This window comes from Manacus vitellinus, unplaced genomic scaffold (assembly GCF_001715985.3).
Source record: "Manacus vitellinus isolate BGI_N305 unplaced genomic scaffold, ASM171598v3 scaffold_14_pilon, whole genome shotgun sequence".
Lineage (NCBI taxonomy): Eukaryota > Metazoa > Chordata > Aves > Passeriformes > Pipridae > Manacus > Manacus vitellinus.
Genome location: NW_021939063.1, coordinates 761,106 through 787,107, shown reverse-complemented (window position 1 = coordinate 787,107; position 26,002 = coordinate 761,106).

Here is a 26,002-nt window from a genome sequence, read left to right as displayed (position 1 = left end):
CTGAAAGCACCTGCTCCAGAAGGCTCCTCCTGGCTGGGAGAGGTGTCTGACACACACAGACCCTTCACCTTGCCCAGGTTTGCATCTCTCCCTGTGCCCCGAGGCTGCTGTGAGAACAGCAGGGCCCAGGCACAGCACTGCCATGGGCTGGGGTCCATTGCTGCCCAGAGAAGCTGGGGCTGCCCCAGCCCTGGGAGTGTCCAAGGCCAGGTTGGATGGGGCTTGGAGCAACCTGGGCTGGTGGAAGGTGTCCCTGCCCAGGGCAGGGGGTGGCACTGGATGGGCTTTAGGTCCCTTCCCACCCAAACCAGTTTATGGTTCCCTGGCTATGGGTGTGCTGTGCTGGGACTGGTGGAGCTGGTGCCAGGGCAGATGCTGTGCCCCAAGTGCCCCACACAGCCAGGGTGAGCCTTGGCCTCGCTCACACGGCTTTTTGGGTATTTGCTGCAGATGGACATCCTCAGAGCAGCCCCTGGCACTGAGCTGCCACAGCAGTGAGGGGACAGTCACACTGTCCTTGCACCAAAGTGTCCTTTAGGTGAAGCTGTTCTCCCTTCAGCTCTCCAGCCACAGCACTGCTATATTGGACTCCCCACCTCCTTCCTCACTCCTGTTTCTATTAAAGCACAGCCACCTCAGGATCATGAGAAACAAAAGCAGAATAACAATGAAGTGGAAGCAAACAGCTTCCCAGACTCTTGCTAGATCCAGGGGGGCCTTCACACTGATAATATTATGGAAAGAACAAAGGCACAACTGGCTTCAGAGCTGAAAGTCTTTACTGAATAACTTAGAAGCCAGGAACTTGCCAAAAGTCACCTGACAGGTCAATGACACAGCTGAGGAAAGCCCTCAGCTCCTTGCTGAGAAAAGTTAACAAACTTATAGCAGGTTAACTGTATCCCAGGCCAGATTTATTGGAAACATTGGCAGCAGCAAGAATTAAACAACTCCATGACTAGAGTCCAACCCCTCCCCATGCTCAGGAGGGCTGTTCTGGGTGAACAGGACAGGGAAATCACTGGCTAAACTGGCACCAAAACGTATTGCCCAATTTAATGGAGCAGATGTCAAATAGCCATTAGCATTACAATGATTAGTAAACTGAAATTATGTCTTATGGGTTTACTGCCTTAGATTAAGCATTAACCTACCTTAATTAAATTGCATCTCAGTAATTGATTTCGCAGTGCTGAACTGTAAATAACAAATTGCAGATGATCTGGGTTTTTATCTGGCAAGATAATGTAAATCAGCCTCAACACATTGCATTACCTCCTTGTCTCCATCCCTCCTACAAGCCTTGTTCTCTCTGCTGCTTTTACCTCCACACACAACCTGCTCTGACTTTACACGTACATTTAATCACTGCTGCTTTCTCCTCCTGAGCTGCTGACAGAGCTGGGTATTTGTAGGGTAGGCAGTACTCAGTGTCTGATCACTGTATCTGATGCCTTCTCCTCCCCCTGTAAATCCCCTGGGTGTACAGACCCTCAGCTCTTTGTTCACTCGCACAAACAGCTCCCACGGCTGTGGAGGGACCCAGAGTGCACAGTGGGGTGGGACTGGGGCAGTGAACAGCCCTGGCAAAGCAATCCTTAATAACATGGGCTTCCCCCAGCTCTTCCTGCACTGGGCAACAACTATTCAAATAGAATAACAATTATAGCAGTTTTGTTTGCTTTTGACTACACTGTTCAATATCCAATATGTTCAATGGGAGCAATCAATGTGACCAAACACTGATCCATTCACTGTCCTGAAGCACAGCCAAGTTCTTCCCTAAATAAGGCACTGACAACCCTGGTGTCAATTATAGCCTTTGAAAATAAGGATCAAGAGCAAAACCAGAAGCTTGGGGCAGGAGGGCAGGGAAGAAGGAGAGTGAGCTGCTCTCAGTTCAGGCTGCAAAGCTGAACAGGGGAGACCAAAGAACCACCCACCTTCAATCAGCACCACAACAGGACATGAGGGTGGAAAGGGAGCAAATTGGAAAGGAAAAACAAGAAGAGGTAAAGAGCTATGATGAGAAAGGGGTCTTGGGGAGCTGGAGAGCAAACAGGAACTAAAGTAATAGTACAGCTGCTGAACGTGGAGGTGGGAAAGCAGCTCTACACTAAGGGCCCTGAGGAGCTGCCACTGTCACTTGATGGTGATCCAAAGGATGATCATAAGGACAAGTGAACCAGGGAAAGAAGAAATTAAAAGCTCTGGCATGGTGTATGCAGCACATCAGAGGTTGGTGTGGGGGCTGCACAGACCCCCCAGGCTCACCTTGCCTGCAGCCCTGCCCTGCTTTGGGCACTCTGGTGCCCATGGGCTGCAGGCACTGCACTGCTGGTGAACTTGGCCATGGCTGAGCTTGAAATTCAGTGACTAGAACCAATTTTAATAACACTTTAGGTTAGAATTAAAAAAATGGTGAAAAGCCATAAACCACCAGGTAAACATTAAGTGCCTTGTACAGGTTTTTTCCCAGAGCAGCCATTAACCAGCAAAGCCCCTGAGCCCCAAGGGCACCATATTCTTCCTTGAAAGGGCTCTGGATTTCCCCTGAGCTTCTCCTTTGCCCTCCAGAGAAGCTGTCAGTCCTAGTACAGCTCAGTGCCACCCACAACAGCAGCTTGAAAAATTGCTTAAGACACATTTTTATACTGCCCACCTTGGTGCTGCCACCTGCCAGGAGTATCTGTGTTACCCATCAGGCAAAGGAACTCTCCACACCTACCAAACCCTTTTGCCAAAGCAGCTTATGGTGAAGTGCAAGCTCAGAGATGGACTGGGCAGGGGGAAGCTCTCCCCAGGACACACAGCTTAGTTGGGAGGATTGTGGCATTTTGAAAAATCACATACACCTACATTTAACATGCACCTCGTGTCCCTGAGGTTTATTTCTGATAAAGGTACTCCTGTAATGAGCAGTGTGAGGCAGCCTCAGCAAAAGGCAAAGCTATCAGATCTCACTAAAACCCCTGTGATAGCCCAGGCAGGTGCTGACTGCATCCATCTAGAATATGAGCTTAGAACAACACACTAATTATTCATGGGCTATTAGTGTTCCTTTTCCTTGCAGCATAAGACACAAAGAAAGCCTCAGAATCCCATTTTTCTTCACTTGCAAATAGCAGGAGCAGAATGGAGCAAATTATTCCAAAAAGCACCTCAGTGGAAGTGACAGCACCAACAAAACCCCATTAACAGACCCCCAAACCACATGTTCCTCATAACACATGAACAGCAAAACCCCCCCCCTGCCACAGCCTGTTAAGGAAAGCAAGGCAATGTTTTCATTCTTCCCCCCCCCCCCCTTAAATGATTTACAGCTGCATCATTCCAAATCTTTCCACTGTGTTTGCTCTTGAGCTTGCACTGAATTCCTCAGTGTCACATTTTCAGCAGCTGGTTATCACACACCACTGTAATGATTCACAATCAGGAGATAAAACATGGGAACAGCAAGGGGAAGGGCAGAATAGTCCAAGAAGGTGCTGCAGGAATCCCACCACTGCAAAGCAGAACGTGGCACCAAGCCCTGCTGCCTGGGCTCCACAGGGGTTTTTGGGTTTAGGCATATGAGTTTCATCATATTAGTAGAGTTGGTCAGCAGTTGTTTTAATCATGACTGCTGGGGGGGGGAAAGCTCAACACCTGGAACATCACCAAGTTCCCCCTTCCTCCAGTTGTGCAGTGGAACCCAGAGACTGATGTTTCCCCTCTTACTTCAGGTGGTTTGATACCCACTGAGGCTCCCAAAGAAGCCAGAGCTTTCCAGAGACTGACTGCTCTCCCAGTGGCAAACAGCAACAATCAGACTAAATTAAATTTTACTGACAGCAATTCTTCTAAGATATCCACTAAAATGCACACCTGCCACCACCCGTTAGCAGGGGCTGTCCCCAGGTCACCCGTGCAGGCAGTGGCCAGCACAGCAGGAGGCACAGCAGCCCAGGGCAGGAGGGCTAAAGTGGGCAAGGAAAGACAGGCACCACGGAGAAGCTAAATTATCATTCCCTGTGCCTGCTGACACTGCTGCTGTGCATCAGACTCCATCAAAACCTGACAGGTGACACCTCTACTGGATTTCCTGAAAATCAGCAGCTGTAGAACAAGGCAGCTGCTCCCACCAGCACACAGGAGAGCCACAAGATAAAAGCCAGACACAGATGGATGAGAAAAAACACTTGCAGATACTCAGAGGTTCTGAACACCAGTGCCAGCAGGAGGGATCAGAGCTGTGCTGCAGAGCTGCCAACAGCAGCCAGGGGGGCAGAGACCCCAGAGCCCCAGGGCTGAGCCCACACTCCAACCCCTGAAAACCCAGCTGAGCACAATGCTTGGGGTTTTCAAAGCACAAACCCAATTACTGTTTTCTTCTGAATTATACAAAGGCACAGGTCTATCCAGCTGAAGACAAACCATCCCTTATTAAATTGCCCCAAGATTAATTGCCATTGCAGAAGCATGGACTTCCTCCAGCTTCAGAAGCACAATGAGTGTCTCATCCTGCAGGAAATGAGGGACTGCAGTTTCCTCTCTTATGTCAAAGAGCTCAGATTTTGGCCTCTGTTCTCAGTGGTGGAAGTCCCAGAGGTGCAGAGCAGCAGGGAGGGCACTGCCTCAGCTCCCCGAGTGCCCACGGAACTTGGAGCTTTCATTACTCTGAGGTGGCAGGGCCTGGCTGTTTGTGCTCCTGCTCACTCCTCTGAGCAATTCAGCCTCCTCCCTGTCATTTGACATTTCCCAGCTGAGCACGTGCTCATCACACAGCTCTGTGTTGTTTGTTCTGCTCTGAACTCCAGGGTGGTTGTATTTCAGCCCACAATGCAAATGTCCTGTCCTTTCTAATGAGTAAACATCAAATACAGCTTACAGCACAAGCAAGGGCTGATCCTCAAGTGCTGGGGGGCTGAACTCACTGACTGCACCATTCAGACCCCCTGACAGTCCAGACATGCCTGGTCCATCGGGGTGTGAGTCAGAGACCAGCAGAGCTGATGGCAAAAGTCTCAAGTATTTAAAGGATGTGTATCTACCACTTACAGTTCCAGTGGAAAGCTCAGGAGAGTGGAAAAGTAATTGGGGAGCTGCTTGGGGCAGAATTAAACTTGCTAACACAGCTGGGCAAGATCCAGAGGGCAGTTTAAAGGAAAATGAACTCCACAGGTAACACCCAGTGCACTGGGCCCTGCAGGGATGTGCAAACAGAGTCACAACTCCAGCACCCCTCCATCCCCACAGCACTGGCATCTACTAATCAAAGACAGATAAGGTAGAAAATGCTGCCAACCCAGTACAGTGAGGCTCAGTTCAGATGGAAACTGGAAAACACTAAAAATTAAATGAAGACACCAAAATTAAATGGTGACAGTTTCTTTATGTTTGTCAACAGCACCAAGAAACTCCAGTGAAAGCTGCCACCCTGTGCTGGTGCCTCTGCCACGGCAGAAGGCAACTGGAGAGTGTGTCTTTAAAATGCCTTTCGAGTGATTTTAAGTCATATAAAAATGCTTTTGTTTATATCTTCACATCAATCATTCACAATGGGAGATTTACCTGCCATTATATATGCAGATGTGGAGGACTAAGAGCTCCAAAAAATTAAACCTCCACAGATTAAACACTTTGATTGGGAGAGTTTGCATCTCTTGTTTGTTTTTAATTAGGAATCTGGATTGTCAGTGCATAATATCCTGTTGCCATCCCTCCAAAGAATAATAAATGCAGTCTTCTTGCTATGACTAAGCAAGAGAAACACCACGTAGGCTAAAACTGGTTATCTGAGCATTCTGAACTCAAATCCAGAGGTTCCTGCTCTCACCCATTTTACATCACCCATTATTCAGTCAAACTCCCACTGCAATCAATAACTGGTTTAACTCAAGGAGTGAAAGAACTCACAGTGCTGATCTCATCCATTCATGTCTTTGCTTTCACCTCAGCAGATCCCACTAAATTTCACCATCTTCCCACCACTGTGCTGATGCTCCTGCAGCAATTTACACCAGACAGAAGGGACACAAAGCATGATTAAACCCAAAGGCTGCTGTTCCAGCCTTGCTTTGAGTCACTGCAAATGATTATTAGTTATAAAGCAATTATCTGTACGGTTTACTGTTGTTTTTATGGGATGCACATCCAAGGTATTACTGCCACATCATCCCAGAGAAGAGATTCCCAGTTTGTGCCAAATCTGCCACTTCCTTCAGTCTGATCAGGACCTCAAATGAAAAAATTCATCCAGCAAAATTACTGGATTCACAGACCAAGAAAAGTGAGATTTGCTTGTACAAATTTGAAGAAAAAATCCAATATAAAAATGAAAGAACCCAGAAAGGTCATCTGGGAGCTCAGTGTCTTTCCAGCATCCAGCATGACAAGCAAATTGTGCTCCAACCTACACTGGCATTACCATCTGCAAACTACTCTGCACTTCATCATAATTCATCATTTAGGATACTGGATGTTTTAATTAGCTCTTCTCTGTTTCTAAAGAGAAATTCCTACCACAAGTAAAAACCTTTAGAATTATTGGCAAGTTAAAGAAAGGTAGAAAATAACTCATTGGGAGGTTTTTCTTTTTTCAAGTCATTAAATGATTGAGATGATAAAAGAAGGAAGAATCTGACAGATTAAACAGTTCTTGAGGAGACCTGTCAGCTTCAATAATTTCAAAGCATTAGAACTGTCAAGCTTTCAAAATAGAAAAGACTGTATCTATAGAAAACAAGGTTCTCCTAATTGGCACGCGTGAAAACCCAAATTGGGGCTAAAACTCTCATTAAAGGCTTTTGCTGATTACAGATATTTGAAAGCAACTCCATCTGTGAGGCTGGTTCCCCCACTCTGGAAAATGGGCAGTTCTGACTATTCCTTGGACTATTCCTTGCATGGACACCCCAGTACCACAGCTGGAGATCAGCTCTCAGCCCAGGAGGGCTGGGGGTTGTGCCTATTTTACCTGGCTCAGTGATTCCAGTACCTTCTAATCACCTTCTTACAACTTGGTTCCCTGCTGGAGCATATCAACAGTTCATAAAATTCAGCCCAAATAAACCAAGCCTGCATGGAATATTCTTGACCCTTTCTCTACAAAATTGTTATTGGATAAAAGGAAGTTTTGAATGAAAATTGGTAACAATACTGTTACTCAAAAGGTACCTGTGAAACTACTGGCAAAATTAATTGTTTGTAAGAGCACAGCAAGAGAAATACCAGTTTGGGCTGAAAACACCCATGTTCTGCTGCCTGAGATAAAAATGTAGCATCTGATATCAAAACAACATAAAAGGTCCAGTTCTGTTTGTCCCCCCCAATGAAAACAGGCAATGACTGCAGTAATTCCACCCTCTCAGTCCTGGCTGGCACTGGCAGACCCCAAGCAGGCACTTCCTTGGCTTTTCCTGAAACAGGCTCTGAACCCCCACCCCCAAGCAGTTTTATCCCCAGACTTTCATTCCAGCTCCATCACACCAGTTTCATCCCCTGACTGTGCTGCACGTGGGTTCATAACCCAGGGAGTCCATTAAATCCCACAGCTGCACACACCCAGTGAAACCAAGTGACTCTGCTGGCTCCAAAATACACAGGCCTGGGAAACAAAACTCCCAAGTGGCTTTCTCCGAGCCACCACCTCTCCCAGGAGAACTCCACCAGGTCAGAGAGCTACAACAGGGATTTCATTTGTCACGTTTGCACTTCCCAAACCTGACTTTCATGGAGAAGTGCATCCCACAATGCATGTCAGCCTTTATTAACCTGATTTTCCTCTTCCTCTCCAAAGACATTTAATGCTTTAGTAATGATCAATATTCTTGCTCTGATGATAAACAGAGACAAATGAGCCTGTGCAGCCTGGCTGGGATTTGTAATTACCACCTCCATAGGCATCCAATTCCAGCTGATGGGAAGGTGACAGGAGCTGCCTGCTGGCTCTGACAGAGATGCATTTGCAGCAGGCACTTGGCTTGCAGCTGTCAGGGGCTAATTTCCTCCACCACATCCAGTTCACTGTTCCCAGCACAGTCCAGCATGTCTGCATTAAACAGGAACACCATGACATCCCTCCTAATGGAATTACTGAGGGAGTAGTTCAGAGGCCCATCAGCTGCCATCTCCCCCAGCCACCAAGAGCTTCCTTTCACAGCGTGGGATTGTCTGGGACAGCGTGGGATCGATCCATCAACACCCAGGGCAGAGGTGGCTGTGGCAGAACAGAGCAGGGCTGCTGGTTTGCTTCATTCCCAACACCTTCCCTGGGGGCTGGACAGGCTTCAGGCAGCTAAATGCACAAGCTGAGGACTGTGATGTCCCTCCTGTTCTGTGGAGGGGAAGAGCACTGCAGTCCTGGCCAGGACTCAGGTCTTGGCTGCTGATCCACTTCAGGGGAAGGTGTCCCAGCCCAGGACAGGGGGTGGAACAAAATGAGCTTTAAGGTCCATTCCAACCTAAATTGTTCTATGATTCTCTGAACAGAACAAGATTGGGATGGGGAAGAGGGAAAGACTCAAAAGACTTCAGCACCTCCAGGGAGAACAAGCTAGAGCCACATGTCTGCTGGGTTTGGATGAAATTAGTTGAAAAGCAGAGTTTCCTTCCCCAGTTTCCTCTCAGAAAAGAAAGATCAGATGGCAAAATCAGGGGGCTGGTGGTGGGTGCAGCAGGTGAGACACCCAGGATGGGGACCCTGCCCTTGTCCAGCACCACCCAAACAAAACAAGATTCTGAAAAATCTCATTCCTCATTTCCCTTCATCAGAAGGGAAAGATCCCTCTTACTGGCCATCACTGAGTGATTTCAAGAAAGAACCTTTGCTTGCTGTGTACACCAATGCACATCACTGACTTTAGCACTGCAGAGGACACAACTGAATTTACTGCACCCATCTGTTCGTGGTCCCCCTTTCAGCACAACACAGCAGCCCCAGAAAACTTGGGTTGTTACAGCCCAACATCAGGGTGTCACCCAGACAGGTGAGGCTCCTCTCAGCTCCCAGTGCTCAACCATTTCAAGTGTATTAAGTATAATTGTGGTTTCATTATACTGATAAAACAAAGAGGAGATTCTGATGCCTTTGATCTTGTTTAGGAGCGATCAGAAATCATTGCTATTGTTATAAAGAAGCAAACATCTGTATTAGCAGCTTTTCACTGAAATGATCCTGATTCTTTATGTATGCGTACCAGAGTGCCAACTTCAAAGGAATTCCACAAGCTAAAGATGCAGACTCAGATTTTTCTTTCATATCATAAACTGAATAGGACAGATAAAAGCTTTACTAACCTTGGGGTGCTCTTCCTCACAGTGCCAAAGGCTCCCTGACATACATAAGGGAGCCACATCCAGCACACCAAGAACAAACACAAGTTGATGCTCTTCTCCCAGATCACATAAAGGAATTTTAAATACATGGTAAGTCCTTGTTTGGAATCTGAGCTTAAAGAACTCAATTTTTGAACAGTGACAGAATATACAAGTGTGATACTTCCCTGATGTCCAATCTTGCCTGGGCTAGCCAAGGAAATGTTAATAGTGGCAGACATGGAAATATATTGAAATAAGAGTTATTATTCTCCATTGCTCTGCAAGATGAGACCTTAAGTGTAGGTCCTGAGCCTCAAATGGAGCCCAAAAGGAGAAGGGGCTGCCTGTGTGAGGAGGCAGGAGGAGCAGCACAGTCCCATCCATTGCTGCAGGTTTGTGTTCCAGAGACACCACTTCCCTCCCGAAGAAAGGGCCATCCTGGGAGCACAATTACACCCTGTGAGACAGCTATTTCCATCACACCTTAAAAGCATTCTGTATTTGAGCTTCAGGAGCTGCTCCTGGGTTAGTTCATGAGCTCTCTGCTGTGCACCACAAAAGGTGTCATTTTGGGTTTATGGTTTGATCTGCACGGCACAGACAGAGCTGCAGAGGGGAAGGAGCTTCTGCAGACCTGAATGCAAAAGGCTCGCACAGCAGCAGCAAAGTGGGGCTGGAATCCTCTCCCCAGCCCCAGGAGTGCCTCTCAGCCCCAACAGGCACCTGCCTCCCCCGTGCCCAAGGAGCTGATCCCTAATTCCAGGACACTGCAGTGCAGAGAACCGCTCTGAGCCCCATCCAACACATCTCCTCATCCCCCTGGAGAGCACAGGGAGCCCCTTCCCACTGCCAGGCACACACCACCACTTCTAACACACTTCTTCATGATTTACCTCACCTCAGGCACCAGCAGACCCCTCCTGGCCCTGTCCCATCAGGGCCACACCCCACAGCCCTTCCTGGCTGCCCTGTTCTGTCTGCTGGAGGTGGCATCCCACAGACCATTGCTGGTGTTCAGGAGGTGGCATCCCACAGACCATTGCTGGTGTTTGGGACCTCCAAAGGACCCAGGTACAACGTGGGCTGCCCTGTCGAGGCCATAACAGGACAGTGGCAGGACACAACCACTGCTGACACCAGTGGGAGACTTCCAGAGATTCCAGGGGTCCTATTTCTGCTTTGCAAAGCAAATCCAGCCTCCAAGCAGCACAACCCACAACCCCAACCCTGCCCTGAGCGCTGCCACATGGAAGGGCTCTCAGAGAGGTTCCTGCACTCCACACACACACACACACACATCACCCTCCTGTCCACTCCTGCTGAGCCTCAGCCCCGGGCTCCCAGCAGCTCCTGGGGACCTGCAGCACACACATTGCACCTCAGCCTGGGAAAAAATCAAAGCATGCTAAAAAATTCAGTACTTCCACATAAATGTGATACATTTCCTGAGGAAAAAAATTAAGAGATTAAATCTAGGTAATTATTCAATTAGCAATTGTTATGTATACAAGAGAACCTGATTTATGGGCAGCTGTTCATACAGGCAACTGCTTTAATTGGACAATGTGCTCCTGGCTTCTCCCCAGACTTGGCTGTTTAATTAATGTTAAACAGTTCAATACCCATTTAACCTACCAGCATATGGAGAATTTAACTAACACTGCAGAGGGAGGAGAAGTCTATTCATTTCTAACTGTACTGTAATAACAGCAAGCAGGTCTGAAGTGCACTGAGGTGCAAACCTGTGAGATGAAATGTATTCAACACCAGTAATACGCCCAGATCTCAAAAATACAGTGGAATCAACTTTGTTCTCACAAATTGTGTGCAACCATCTCCCTTCCTCCCACAATTTCCAGAAATAAAAAAGAGGGGCAGAAAAAAACCACAAAACAACACCAGTGGGCATCAGGACATGACAAGATGAGGCATCCTGCAAAGCCACCCAGGAAAACAGAATCCAGGATCAGCCCCAGATGTCCCAGTTTTCAGTGCACAGCACTAACTGCAGAAAGGCTCTTCTCTACTGCTGCTGACACAAACAAAAGTGTTCTGAAGTTCTGCTGCAGAGAATATAAATTAATTCTGGTTCCATTTTTACAAGGTCAGTAAGTGTAAATATCTCTCCACACAGATCAAGGTACAAACTGAAGCATTAAAGCACAGAAGCAACTCTTGTTCCAGGTCAGACAGCAGGTCCCAGTTGATCTGTTCCAGCTACTCAGTCCATTGGGACACTTTTGAACCCAACTCTTATTTGAAATTCAAAGCTCACAGAGTAGCATTTAATAATCCCATAAAGCATTTTGTTTCAACTGAGAACAAAGGTTTCAGAGGTACTTACATTTGCTATAAATAAAATCTTAATGTCAAATTTCTTAAGTAAATAGCATCCTAACTAATATCCTTAGTAAGTGAAAATTAAACCTGACACTCAGCTCAAACACTCTGGTTTTAAATCTCACCATTGCTAAACCTTAAAAAGGGGGACATTCTGTTTGAAATTGTAAGTTATTTGTGTCCAGTGTATGATTACCTATCAGGGATTTATTTACTGTGAGTTATGTGTGACAGAGCAGACTCACAGACTCACTGGGTCACACAGCCAAGACACAAATAAAGGCAAACCTTGGCTCCTGACAGTGGAGCCAGTGTGTGGGTCTGAGGTGCTCCTGCAGATGATGACAATATATCAGTGAAAATGGGCAGGTCTGTAAGGAAAGGTTTGTTCATTCTGGCCACACTCCAAACCCTCTGGAAGAACCAGTGCAGCCCCTGAACCTGTTCAGCCCCTGGAGCTCAGGAATGGAGTTTGGCTCTGACTGGACTGTGTGGGGGTCCCTGATTTCCACAGCACAGCACTACAGGAGCCTGGGGCGGGGCAAGAGAAGTAGTAACAGTATTTCTCTTTAAAAAACAAATAATCAGAGTTTCAACTGAGGTAGTGCCACTGGAGCTGCACTGATCAGGATCCCCTGGAGAATCAGTCAGAATGGCAACAGTGCACCTCAGTACAGGATGGAGCCTCGAGCCCTGGAACCTGCAAACAGCCTGCACCCCACGGCCCCTCAGCAGGACACAGAGGGCTCAGCACCAGCAGTCTGACTGCACAAGCCCTGCAGGGCTGGCAGCACGTGCCCAGAGCCTCATGACCCCCTAAAAGGTCTGGATTCCTTCTTAGGCATGGATACCAAATGCAATAACCAGGCTGCTGCCTCTGAAACAACCCCAAAGAGAAGCAAGGCTTGGGAAGGAGAGGTGAGAGATGACATCAACACTGCTCAGACAGCTGGGGAAAAAGGCTCCCAGTCCATCACAGCTGAGCCTGACAGTGCAGCTGTTGGTTCCATGCAGTTAAAGATGTTCCCCTCCCTGCAGCTCTGCCTGGCATTAAAATAAGCAGAACTAAACAAAGTCAACTCGTGAGCGAGTGTCGAGTGCGACGGCACAAACGGAGCGAAGCTGCTGGCAAACCTTTGTAGTTATTTGTTCAAGTGCCGAAAAACAATCACTCCCAGCTCAAATGGGCAAACACGGCAGAGCTGAGCAGCAACACAGTACAGAGGGATCATCAAAGATTTGCTCTTCTGATCTCTGATAAACTCCACTATTAGAAACCTTCCACCTCAGCGCTTTCATGTGCAACAACACATTAAGCACTAAAACACAGATTACAAAGGAAATACACTGTGTAAGACCTATTTTCCTTTCTCAAGCATCACTTTATTTTAAAAGGCATCTTTGCAGATGCACAGAATGATGCTTTAGTTTGAACCAGAAACAACCCCAGCTCAGGGGGTCCAAAACCCAACTGCCATGAGACAAAATTGTTTTCATTTCAGGGTGAAAGAACATAAACAGGTTTGAATTCAGCTTCATTTGAACACCTCCTGCTGAATTGTCCTCTCCAGCAGCAAAAGCAAAACCCAGTTTGTATCACCTTAGCAACAGGTCCCACTGGCTCCAACCTATTTGAGCTTATTTATGGCACCCTAGAAGCAGCAGCATCCCTCAATCCCAAACATCAATTCCTGGTCTGGGGGAAGAATCCCTTTAAATGCGAAAACAGGTTGACCTCAGTGACTCATCCAAGCCTTGCCTGTTGTCCACACTGATCCTCTGAGCTCCCAAGAGCAGGGAATGATGGACCTGTTTCCCATGGAAAGGCAGGTGGTGCCACCTCCCTGTACACGGGGACATTCACAGGCACTCTCACCTGTTCTGCCCCTTTGCAGGCCACCTTCTGTCCCACACAGCACAGATTTCATTGCTCCAGTCTGTCCTTAGGTTTAGACAGGTTTGATATAAATATCAGCCAGTGAGGAAGAGCAGCCTGGATTAAAGGCCACTCTGTAAGGGTGCCCTGGTGGTACCTGAGGGTCCACCTGGGCAGTGCCCAAACACAAAGGAAGACCACTCTGGACCCCTGAACTTACAAAATACCCCAAATCCAACCATGAAGGCAGGCTGGGTTTGTCTGTTCCACCTACATTTTGATGCAGAGAAAATGGAAGAATTACATGAGGAAAATGAAAACAAAGAGATTTTTCCTGTATATATAAAGTTTGTGTCACACTTGATGGCTCCTATGAACAAAAAATGTTCATAATATTGTGAGCCTGAGAAGAAATTTCCTTTTAGTTCCCTGCAAATGAGGTCAATTCCTTTCTTAGGCAGTTTTTGACAGGTTAATATTCATGCTCAGCTGTGTGAGAGCTGGGGATGTATAGCTTGTCAAGGGCCCTGACTTCTCAGGTTTCTCACAAGCCAGACTGAAGCACCTGGGCAGGCACCTTCCTCTCCCCCAGCCCCTGATCAGTGCAGTGAATGACCAGGTAAGTGAACCCAGGGTCCATCTGCTGCCTGGCCAGGTACAGCTGCAGTGCTGATGTGGGAAATGCCTGAATTTGTGTCAAATTAGGGTATTTGTGCCTCTGCACCAGAGAGGGCTCTGAGTCAGACCCACACGAGCAGTGAACACACCCAGCCATGCTGGGGAAGGAACAGACTCTCCCTGCCCTGAGCATACATCAGGTATTTTATTTCACATCTACACAGGCCCCTGGGGCCAAACACCAAGGTCACAACAGCATTTCTAGTTTGCTTCCTCATCTTGTTCACAGAACTTCATCTTTCACCTTTGCCATCTCTTCCAGCACCATCTAAACTTCTCTCGCATTTTCTTTTCAATATTTCCATGCAGTAACAGACAGACAGGTACACAAACCTGCTGGGGGCAACAATTATGTTTCCTGTAAATACACAGTTTGTTTGGCACAATATCCCCACAAACATTTTACAGCTTATAAATTCTCTGAAGTTTTGTCAATAAAAGCTGAGCAGCAGCTTGTGGATTTTCTATGGGTTGTTGGTTTTTCTTTAAACACTTCATTTTCCCCTTTCTCCAGATTGTGTTTTCTATCCTAGTAGAAACATAACAGAACTTTATTAAATACTTGCTGAATGCTATTTAATATTAGAGATAACAGGTCCCTGCTATGCTCTCTAGCGTGACACAGTTCTGTGCACAGCAACGAGGCTGTTCCATGCACTATCACTGGGATTAAATTGGAAATTGATAATCAAACTCTTACCAGGGTTCTCTTTCATTTATCAAGCTACTTACATCAAAACTCCTTGAAAGTAGGTTGCCCAGAGAGGTTTGGGACTCCCTATTCCTGGAAGGGTCCAAGGTCATGTTGGACGGGGCTTGGAGCAACCTGAGATTGTGAAAAGTGTCCCTGCCCATGGCAGGGGGTGGAATGAGATGGGCTTTAAGGTCCCTTCCAACCTAAACCATTCCAGGATTCTATGAAAATTTCACCTAAAGAAGTTCTGATGATTTCTCCTTCCTTCAGGAGCAGTAGCTGCCATCCAAAGGGTCACAAAAGGTTTCCCAGCAAGGCCACCACGGCTGCTGGACACCACCTGAGTTTTCCCAACAGACACACAACACAAACCACAGACTGTTCCCCTGCTGCCCAGCTGAGCTTCCTCTCCCACCACCTCCCACAAGAGCTTTGGCTCTGAGTCTCAATTCTTGCCCATCAGAGTAAACCCTGAGGTGCTGTCCTGCACCAGCACACCTCTGCACCCAAACCTGTGGTGCTGTGACTCTGCCACCACCCAGAACAGGTGCCAGCCAGCACAGACCCCCAGACCAGGCACTGCAGTAAGATCACCCCAAACCCACTCAGATTTAGGGCTTTTAAGTACAACAGCATTTCTTTCCATTAACCCATTCCTCACAAGTTTGGGGGTAGCAATGCCCAGCACCAACAGAAACAGGAAAGTGCCTGGAGAGATGAGAACTGTTGTGTAAGACAGACCCGTCCCCTCGGTGTAACACTTGCCACAAAAACTTCCATTAGTTTCAGATCAAAGCTCCAAAGCTACTCAGCATGTGAGAAATATCAGCAGCTCTTCCCACTCCCACATCTTAGATCATCCTGTGCCTTTTACTCCTTGGTGTTGTCACACACACAAACCAAGCTACAAGTTTCTTTTGGAGAGTTAATAAATCACCATTTTTCTCCAGCAGCCTCTTCCCAACAGCGTGTGTGTGTTCTACATGCTGGAGACAAACAGGTCCCCAAGGCAGCCAGAGACTGGTTTGATGTCTTGGAATATTATGGATGGGGCCCAGTGGGAGGCTTAGAGCAGACAAGACAAATCAGATGCCAACCCCCGAGGACCCCCCGGGACGGCCCAGCCTCGGCACAGACAGGGAGGAGGAGGAGGAGGAGGAGGAGGAGGGTGGCAAAATTGATGCTGGGCAGCTACAGGCTGCAAACCTGTGCAGCACAGACAGGCCAACAGTGACAGATTGAGCCAAAGAAACCCTTCAGTCTCCAAGTGGAGTGTGCAAAACAGGTACAGACCTTCTCTGCCAGTTACACAGGAGCTTTATCCATCATTTTGCCAGGTGCCTTTTGCTTCTGCTTCATCTAAAGAGACATCCCATTATTTTTAATTTTTTCTCATTTGGTTCATCTCTGCAATATGAGCTTCTAAGACCCATAGTTTTTGGAGTTATAGTCATCTGTTAATCAATGGAAGATAAAATCAGCCAGATTTCATAAAGTGCTTGGAGTATTTTGAAATTAATTGCATTTTGCGTTTTTTGTTATTCTAGGAGACCTTTCAAAAGCTTCAGATAATCTGTGTCTTTTATCAAAATGACAAAAATTTTAGTGCTTTTCTGTGAGCTGCTGCCTTCTGACAGTGATCCAAAGGCATCTCACCCTTTGGGGAAAAAAAAATAAATCAGTTTTCCACTCCTATTTTCAATAACAAAATAAGGAGTTGAATTCCAGCTAAGCTCTGCCTCACCAATGGAAACAAAGCTACACCACCTGAGACAGACACTAATTGTCACTTCACTTATTTACATCTATTTTCTATTTATTTTGTTGATTTCTATGGCATAAATCCCATTTTTCTGGCAACCTCTGAGTACTGGGGGGATGTATCAGCCTCAGTGCACCAGTGAAGGAGCAGGACTGGGATGAACCCGGAATGAACTGAGGTCTGTGTGTGGAGTCAGAAACTAACATTAAGAAAATCACATCTTCAGAAAGAGAAAACACCAAGCAGAGCAGCTGTTGCATTTTTAAACAACCCATAATCCCCACTAAATATTTCAGTTAATGAGTGTGTCTGTGATAACGAAGAGATGCAGTTTGTTAGGAAATACATATCTATTTTTAAAGGTTACCATTTATAATTGTTTAGCTTTGTGCCTCCCCCAGTTCTCCCAAGTAACTAGTTTTGAAAGACGGGGATTTTCAAATTGCTCCTTTCTACTTCAAGAAAATCCCACGTCACATTAAAATTCCACAATGTTTGGTTGCAGCTTCCGTGACTTTTTTTCTCATGTCACAGTTTTCATTTGCCATGAAAACAAGAAACTGAGGCACTTCCCAGTCTATCATGCACATATATGTGTGTCTAACTTCCCATAATCTCATCCTCCCATCGTCTTCATTTTGCTCTGACTAAACAAACTGCTCCTCCCCTTCCCACCGCAGGGTGATGGGAGCTCCCTGAGCAGGAGCTCGGATGGAACACGGCCCCGGGCAGCCCTGGGCAGAGACAAGGCCCATCTCTCAGAGGAGGGAATGAGCAGATTTCAGGAGCATTTACAAACATGTTCATCTTCCCGTGGCAAGGGCTGTGAATTCACAGCCTGCTGGACAGAACCTGCCTGAAATCAGAGGATTCAGAGCTACAATTTCTCCTCACTACAAGGAAACGCATTGAAGAAAATGATGACTATTATTATAACACCAGGAAACCCAATAAAAACGTGGATATCCACTACTACTGGAAGCTTTTATATTCTTATTAAATATTCTCCCCATTTTTATATGACATTATTTTATATTAAGGCATAAAGGACAAGATTCTTCAGTTCTCAGAGATATTAAAGCCTGGGCAGGCTCTGTGGGCACTGCACTGCTTTGCTCTTCTCTGTCACACAGGGATAGGGAAGGCATGACCTGCCCCAAAGAAAATGGATGGGAAAGGGGAAACTGAGAACTGGTGTTGTTCTGAGCAGAGAATCCAGGAAATCCCACTGAACCTGTGGGTCAGATGCTCTGATTTCTGTAACTACCACGTGCCAGAGAACACAGGTGGAAGGTTCTGAGCCAGCTATTAAGGTGTAACCATGCTGGATCTCCACCACCTCCCTTCCCAAAGGACACAGTCCTTGCTGTAGGGCACAGTGTGTTCTACAGGCTGCAGGTTTTCCTGCCATTTCCCAGGAGAATTGAAGGTGCCCAAATCCTTCCAGAGTTTTGGATGCTCCAATTTAAAGTCAATGGATCAGTGAGAGACAGCAAATCTGCCACAAAGAAAATTCTTAATTATTCAACCACCAGTGGTTTTGCTCTAATTAAATCAGCAGTTCAATAAATAGCTACTAAAGTCTGCAACAGGTCCCAGTTCTCACAGTTTGCCTCCAGCCTCAGTTTCCATTTGTATTTCCACCCGATTACTCTCACTCAGAGATACTTAAATCTTCCTACAGATCCATAAACATTCAAAGCTCTGCAGAAGGAAAATGCCATGTTTTTCACAGACAAGCTTAAGCGAGTTCCATGTAAAAAGAAACTCGGGGGTAGAAAACTCTCCTAAAAAACTAAGCACATGCTTGTTTTATAGCAACTCATTCCAGAATCCATTGCAAGGGACAAGACCAAGATCAATATCCCATCAGAGAAGATTGCCAGGGTGCCTGGTGAGGGTGAGAGCCCTGAGCTGCTGCAGGCACATGAACACACAGACCTGTCCCTCCTGCCTCCCTCCGTGCCCAGAACCCAGCCAGGAGAGTCACACCCCTGTAGAAATCACCTCCCCATCGGTTAATTATCACACAGATCACTACAGGTGATCTTACAATCAGTACTATCAGTTAATTATCACACAGATCACTACAGGTGATCTTACAGTCAGCACTATCAGTTAATTATCACACAGATCATTACAGATGATCTTACAGTCAGCACTTCACGTGCCCAGTGTAGTTCAGCTCAGAAATGGGTTCATTCTCCCCTGAGCCCCCCCTCGCTCTCCTCACCCCAGGGAGGACTCTGCTCCTGAGAGCAGCAAACCCAGCTCAGTGCCCAGCCCAGGATTCTCTCTACTCTGCCTTGGACAACCATGCAACACATGCAAACCAAGTCACATCACTGAAGAATTAAGTGTGAATTCCCTCCATTATCCCACCCATCAGGCTCCCAGAGTTTGCCTTCTCTCTCAGGTAGCCCCTGTGAGCTGCCCTTGGCCAAACAGAAACTGGGAGTTCCAAACTGCCTGAGCTCCTTTAGAGACCTTCAGCCTGGTTGTGTAAGAAAGATTCCCGACATTCATAAGGAGGCAACACATTCTTAAATTGTTAGTATTAAATTGTCCTGGAAAAGATACTGGAAATTCAATTATATGAGATATAAAAGATAAATTAAAAAAAACCCAATCCATAACACAAGGTCACAAAGAGGAAGAAATCACTGGCTCCACTTAAAATAAAACCATATCAAACAGCTCTGTAACAGTCATAAGAGAAAAGGCAAACATTTTCCATTACTCAAACCATTTTTCCATCTGCAAAGATCCCAAGGTTTTTGTGACCAAGCTAATCAAGTATTCAAACAGCTCCCATCTCCTCCTCAAGGTCTAAATAATCTGACTTTTGTGATTCAGAGGTAAATTCAGTGTTTACAGTATTCAATTAATCTCCAGAGAGCTGACAGAGCTCAGAATGTCTCGGCTGGGCAAACGGGAAAGGAAAAAAACAGAAGCTGAATATGAGCCTTGTTTGTGCCATCAGCCCTCCCTGCAGGGCTGGGAGGTGATTCCAGGGCTGTCCCTTCCTTGGGCAGGTGTCTGGTCCTGCTGTGGGAGCAGAAGTGAACCCAGAGAGCTGAACCAGCAGCACAACCCCCCCAGCCTCCCTCTGCTCACCCTTGAGAGCGTGTCACCCTCACAGACACCACGAGGAACTCCTTCAAGTGACATCTTCAGCCAGGAAACTGCAGAACAACAGGATTTAACACATTTCCTGCTGTTCTCTTCCCAAACACAACAGAGGGGTTTTTCTGCAGACCCCAATATTCAGGCAGAATAGGCTGAGCTGGAAGGGACCCTCAAGGGTCACGGAGTCCAACCCTCAGCCCTGCTCAGGACCACCCCAGGAGTCACACCTGCCTGAGAGCAGTTATCCAAACTAATTCACAGCACTGCTGCACACCTGCCAAAATACTGATAAAGGTTTATGTAGGGCCATGTTTATTCCCCTTGTACCAGAGATATCCACTTGAAACACATTCAGAACATCAAACAAAGCACAGACAGTAGAAAACAGAGGAATCACCATAGGAAGCACTGAAGGCATCTCCAACTCCTTCCTGCCCCAAGGTTTCAACAGTGGTGATAGGAAACTATATTAAATTATAGAATCATGGAATGGTTTGGGTGGGAAGGGACCTTAAAGTTCATCTCTTTCCACCCCCTGCCATGGGCAGGGACACCTTCCATTAGCCCAGGTTGCTCCAAGCTCCATCCAACCTGGCCTTGGACACTTCCAGGGATCCAGGGGCAGCCACAGCTTCTCTGGGCAATCTCAATTAAATTAAACCAACAGTTTTTGTTGCTAAAAAGAGAAAATGGGAAAAAGGTGATACTCAAGTTGGACTTCACAATTTTTCACCTTAAGCACTAAAAGACAAATTTAGATTTACTTTTAGCACATAATTATAGATGATGCCAAGGCTCATTCAAGCAAAGCTCCCTGACAGTGTGGTCTGTGATTGTCCTGTCCCAGCCTCTGCACCAGATACACCACTGTCAGACTCAATTGTGGTTACATGAAGCAAAACAAATGCATTCAAACATGCTGCCATATTACATTAACAGATCTGAAGTTTAGTGCATCTCATCCCATTACATCTTAAACTGATTTAATTCTGTGCAATGCAACATGACAAATTAGTGAACTAAGGATAACCAGCCTGTCTACCTGATGCCTGGTTAGTTTGCAGCTGAGGATCACTGGAGGGAGAAGGGAGCACGTGCCCTCTCTGCTGACTGTCCAACAGGGCTCCTCTGTCCCTGCCAAGGCATCGCCCCAGGGGCTGCATTTCCCAGCACTGAGCACAGATTCTTTTAGAAGGCTACCAAGGCAAGTAGAATCATCTCCCATGTCACAGACAGGTGGTTTAGCAACAAGTCTAAAGGTACAGCCAAAGTCAAACAAAACCCCTTTGTGAACACTGTTTTCCTCTCAGCCTCCAGCCAAGGTTTTACCCACAGGATAATCCTGCATCAAATCTTTGTATTGCAAAAATCATATGTTACAGTAGGAAAGAATTTACTCAAAACACTGTTTTGAAGACAGAAAAGATTCTCTCAAATTATTAAACTGATTTCAGTGAGATCCTTCTGGCAGAGCCATGAGAAGCTGTTACTCTACAGTAAATCTGGTCTCTCAGATGAGGGAGGAGAAAGACCAGCAGTCCCCACCCCTCCAGCTTCTGGCACTGATCTCACTCCATGCCAAACTGGGCTTGAAATTCAGAATCCAACTCCCCAGTGGCTTGGAGGCAAAAGCAGGGAGAGAGGGAAGAGACAACTGGGCAAGAAGTTGCACTGCTGGAAAGTTATCAGTGACCTCTGAGCAAAACAGTTTCAGCAGCTTGAAGACACACTCAGGGACCTCTGATGGTTGAGCCCCGATGCACCAGACATGGGTGTGAAGGTTGGCAGATTGAAGCTATTGACTTGATCAGCTTTGGGAAGGAGAACATCCCATGTTTCAAACCCAAAAGCTGTTCCATTTTCATCTGACTGGAGCTTTAGCCTGTCTTCATCCTATGACTTGTGATCAGCATCTCAAAAATTCAATTAGAAACAAAGATAGAGCTGTAAGACAAGTACAGACACTCTCAAAGCCACAGTCTGTTCCACTTGCCTTGTTTCAGCCAACAGTTCAGGCAGTACAGAGTCAGACTACTCAAATGGGGTTTAAATCTTGCAGGCTTTGAAGGCTTTGGGTCACACCAGGAACAAGTGCAGCAGAGTGAAAGTTGTGGCAGTTTGTAATTATCTGTTGGGGCTTCTCTCACAGATAATTATGAGATTCTCTCTTACAGTTCAACTAATTAACAGGACTTCCTTCATCCATTAATGCCACTGACACTCTGGCCTCCTCCTCATGGACTTGGTGCAGCAGAGGAAATCAGAAGGATCCCATTATCTCTAAATGCCTTGCAAAATCTCCAGGACTCCTGTTACTTTCATCACTGTTTTCTGCCCGCTTTGGTTCCAGGCCAAGACAGCAATTAAGTGCACACTGCTACTTAAAAGCCTAGGAATAACCTGGCTGAAATTAAACAAAACCACAAATCTAGCAAGTATAAAAGCAGAATTATAGCTTGGGCACAGCTCTATTTCATCTCAGTGCAGAGAAAGGGAGTTTCATCTCTACAGATCAAACAGCTTCCAACTCGAGGGAAGTCTGAAGCCCAGATCTAGGAGTGAACAGCCAGTAAAGAGGGGCTTGTTTTTTCATTTTTATGGAAGCAACTCTTTCAGCTTTATTTGCAAAACCAGGTAAACCCACAACTCAGACTTTGCTACTGGAAGACTCCTAAACATACACAGGCACTGTGGTCTAAGGCCAGCACTGTTCTGAGTGGCCATGAGGATCCAATAAATGAAGTAACAATATTAGGGAACTCTGTTATTTTATTAGCTGTGCTCAGACAGACATGATGATCTGAGGCTGGGAGATTTATACAGACAGTATATTTTATTAGATCAACTACTGGAACTGGGGGTGGGGAGGGAAGAGGGACAAGATCTCAGACACTCAAGCCATGAATACAGTTGTCCCTGTTCCAGCAGTCAGACTCATAAAATATATTGCCTTTCACAAGAAACCTTCCCTCTCTGGAATTTCAGCCACTGCCAATACAAAAACTTCTCCTTAAACTGACTCATGCTTTTATTTTCAATAAATTTCCTTCATTTCTGAGGAACAGTTACACCTCAGCTGCACAAGAGCCCAGTTCCCAGGAGGCTCCTGGAGCACATCAGCCCCTTGCCTGTGGCTCCAGCACTTGGCACCCACAGCACCAGAGCTGCTCCAGCTGGATCAGCCAGAGGATGCCATGGGCACGAGGCTGCTCTCTGACCTGTGACTCCACCTCTGCCACCAGAGAAACAGGTAAATCTCTTCTGGATTTCAGGAGAGCAGCACCCAAGCCCCTCTCTCCCTGCAGCTCCTGAGTTTCTTGTCTGTTCCTTCCCATCCCTGCCAGGACACTGCCTGAGCCAGCAGTGGAACCTCCCCTGACAGGGCACGTGGATCTTGCATCAAAGGGTCACTCAGGAATCCCCTCTGTGACCTTGATGCAGATTTAATCTGTCATTGTACACTCAGTTTTAGCTCCACTCTTGCCTTTTTGCAGTCTGTCCCAAAAAAGTCGACGAGATATGTTTTCATTCACTCACAGCATCTCCAGTGACCTTGGCAATAGTCTAATCTGTCTTGGCAGATTCAAGATAGAGAAAACAAGCAAGAGAGACAGACCTGCTGGGTTCTGCTATTGATCAGCAACTGGAGTGAAAGCTCATTATGAGCAGCAGGAACGTGTCAGGTACAAGTTCTCCTACAGAGCAGCAGCGGGAAGAGAAAGGCTTAAACAAAGAAGGGGTGGCTGGGCTTTGGGGTGAGGGGGAAGCACAGCCATGGCAAGGGAGGAAAGGGCAAGGTGAGAAAAAAAGAGCAGACAACACTTCATGTCCAGTGAGGCTGTGCATCAGAAACTCACAGTGCAGTAAACTAAGTTTATTTATCTAAAAAAACTGAAACCCAGCTTACATTGCCAAACTTTGCTACAAAAGAGGCCAAACTCTTGGGAAAATCTTGTTTCTCAGTGTACATAAATATGCTAAGATAATACTAAGATATATATATATACACACACACACACACAAAGTAATGTTATTTAGGGTATTGCTTCTTCTACTCACAGGAACTCAAACAGAACATCGAATGACACAAGAAGAGTCGAATGAACTCCTGTTATTTTCCTGGCAACCAGGGTGTAATGCAGACACTTATTGGCATGAGTGCTTGAATAGCCCTGCCTCGTCTCGAGACGGTTCTTTTCTTATCTCCAGACAATTATTCCGTGCTCTCTGCTGAAGCCCAGCTCCTGTGACCCGCTGTGTCTCCTCCAGCCTCCCCAGGGCACGGGCTGGCAATCACACCACGTTTTTGGCACTTCTATTATCCTCCTTCCCCTGATTCCTTTATGCCCCAGGATGAACAGAGACAGAGGAGACCTGCCTGTCTATATTTTATCAGGGGACTCAACCAACACCCTTTCACAAGAGGCTCCAAACAAACCCTGTCTGGTCACCAGGAGAGATGGCACTGAAGCCTCACCCATTGCCAAGGCTTTAACTGGGCACCAAGAGGAGCATCTGCTCCTGGGAGGGGCTGTGCCAAGGGTAAGAGCCAGAAGCAGTTCCTGGGGTCTTTCCAAACTCCCCCTCAGAGCCAAAGGCAATTCCCATGACCAGCATGGCAGCCCAAGCTATTCCCTTGGCTCCAGTGTCAGACTCCACAGCCACACTCACGTTTCCACTGGCACTGAGCTCTTCTGTCAACCACGTCTCAAGGTTGGTAAGAAAACACACCCGTGCTTTTACTGCAGGTGGCTGATCTTCCACAGAGCAAACCCCCAGCATAACTTCACATCAGTGTCAGCTGGTAAACTGAGCTGCATGAAGAGGAAAATTTCCAGCATCCAGCTGAGGGGGGGAATACCCACCAGTGAGGGATGTTCAGTGCTCACAGAAACCAAGGGGGAGCAGACAATGGAGTCATTGAAAACAACCAGGAGGAGGCACACACAGAGGGGAAATGACAGCACAGGATAAATCCCACGTGGGAGACCTGGTTTCTTACACATTGCTCAGTTTTAGACACATAACCTCAGCTTATCCTGCTGTGCCTGCACAGTCTCCTTTACAGGGTGTGTCAGGTCAGACGTGGGGGCTGTCCCTTCAGTCATTGATCCAGATGAAAAGCGAAAAACCTCGAGATAGAAATGAGGCAGCACAAGGTATCACAAGGAGAAAAATCACCCAGCACAGCTCAAGGGGTGAGTGAGCACAGGGGGTGCTGCTGACCCCTGAGTGTCACAGCTCCATCGATCCCTCAGCACTGCAGGGGGGGCGGTTCAGTGCAGCAGCTCCTCTCCTGACACCTCAGCCAGGCAGAGCATTTCCCATCCTGATGGAGGGGAGAGGGCCAGAGAGCAAACCCAGACTATTGCACTTGCTGCTGGGCTGTGTGGGAGGAACGTCTCCAACCCAGGGACCCACTCACACGTGGGGGCACGAGATGCTTCCCTGACTCCCGAGGCAATCGATCCCAGGAATCAATGAGCTCCTGGTCATCATCACAAAAACCACTTTGCCACAGGAAGGTCTCGCTGTCATTAATACAACAGGAGTCTGCAGAGCCATGGAAGGCTTTTCAGCCTTTATTGCTCACCTCTGCCTGACAGTTTAGTGCCTGCAGTCGACCAATACAACCACTTCTGAGAAGCACAGACCTCTTACCTCCCCATCAATAGGCAGTAATAAAATGTGTCCCAGTAAGTGTGTTCAAAACACAGCAATAAATAGAGATCACAAAGAACCTGCCAGAGCAGTTCATCTCCTCGGAGCTCAACACTGTAGCAGCAATTAACTGGGGACATTTCATAGACTAGAAGAGGTTTCAAGTTCTTCAGATGGAAAAAAAAGGACAACTCATGAAATTATTCTTTGTGGCTGCAACTTCTGATTTCTATTTATCTAGAAAAGACCTACTGACAAATCTAATTCCTGAGCTACATTAGCTGGGGAAAAAAAAAAAAACCAACCACATGCCTGTAAGTGCCTAATTTGAAGTCTCAGTTGCACAATAGTTTCCAAAAGGATAAGTGGTTTTAATGTGCACTTACATTTCTCCATCTAAGACACATGGAAGGGGAAGTATTTACCACCAAGATCAGCTTCACACCTTTAAGTTTTCAGCAGGCAATTTCCAAATAATGGCTTATTTTCAATCAAATAACTGTTAATACATATTTGAGAGGTAGGTGAAGGCACGAAAGCACAGGAGGATGTGACATTCAGG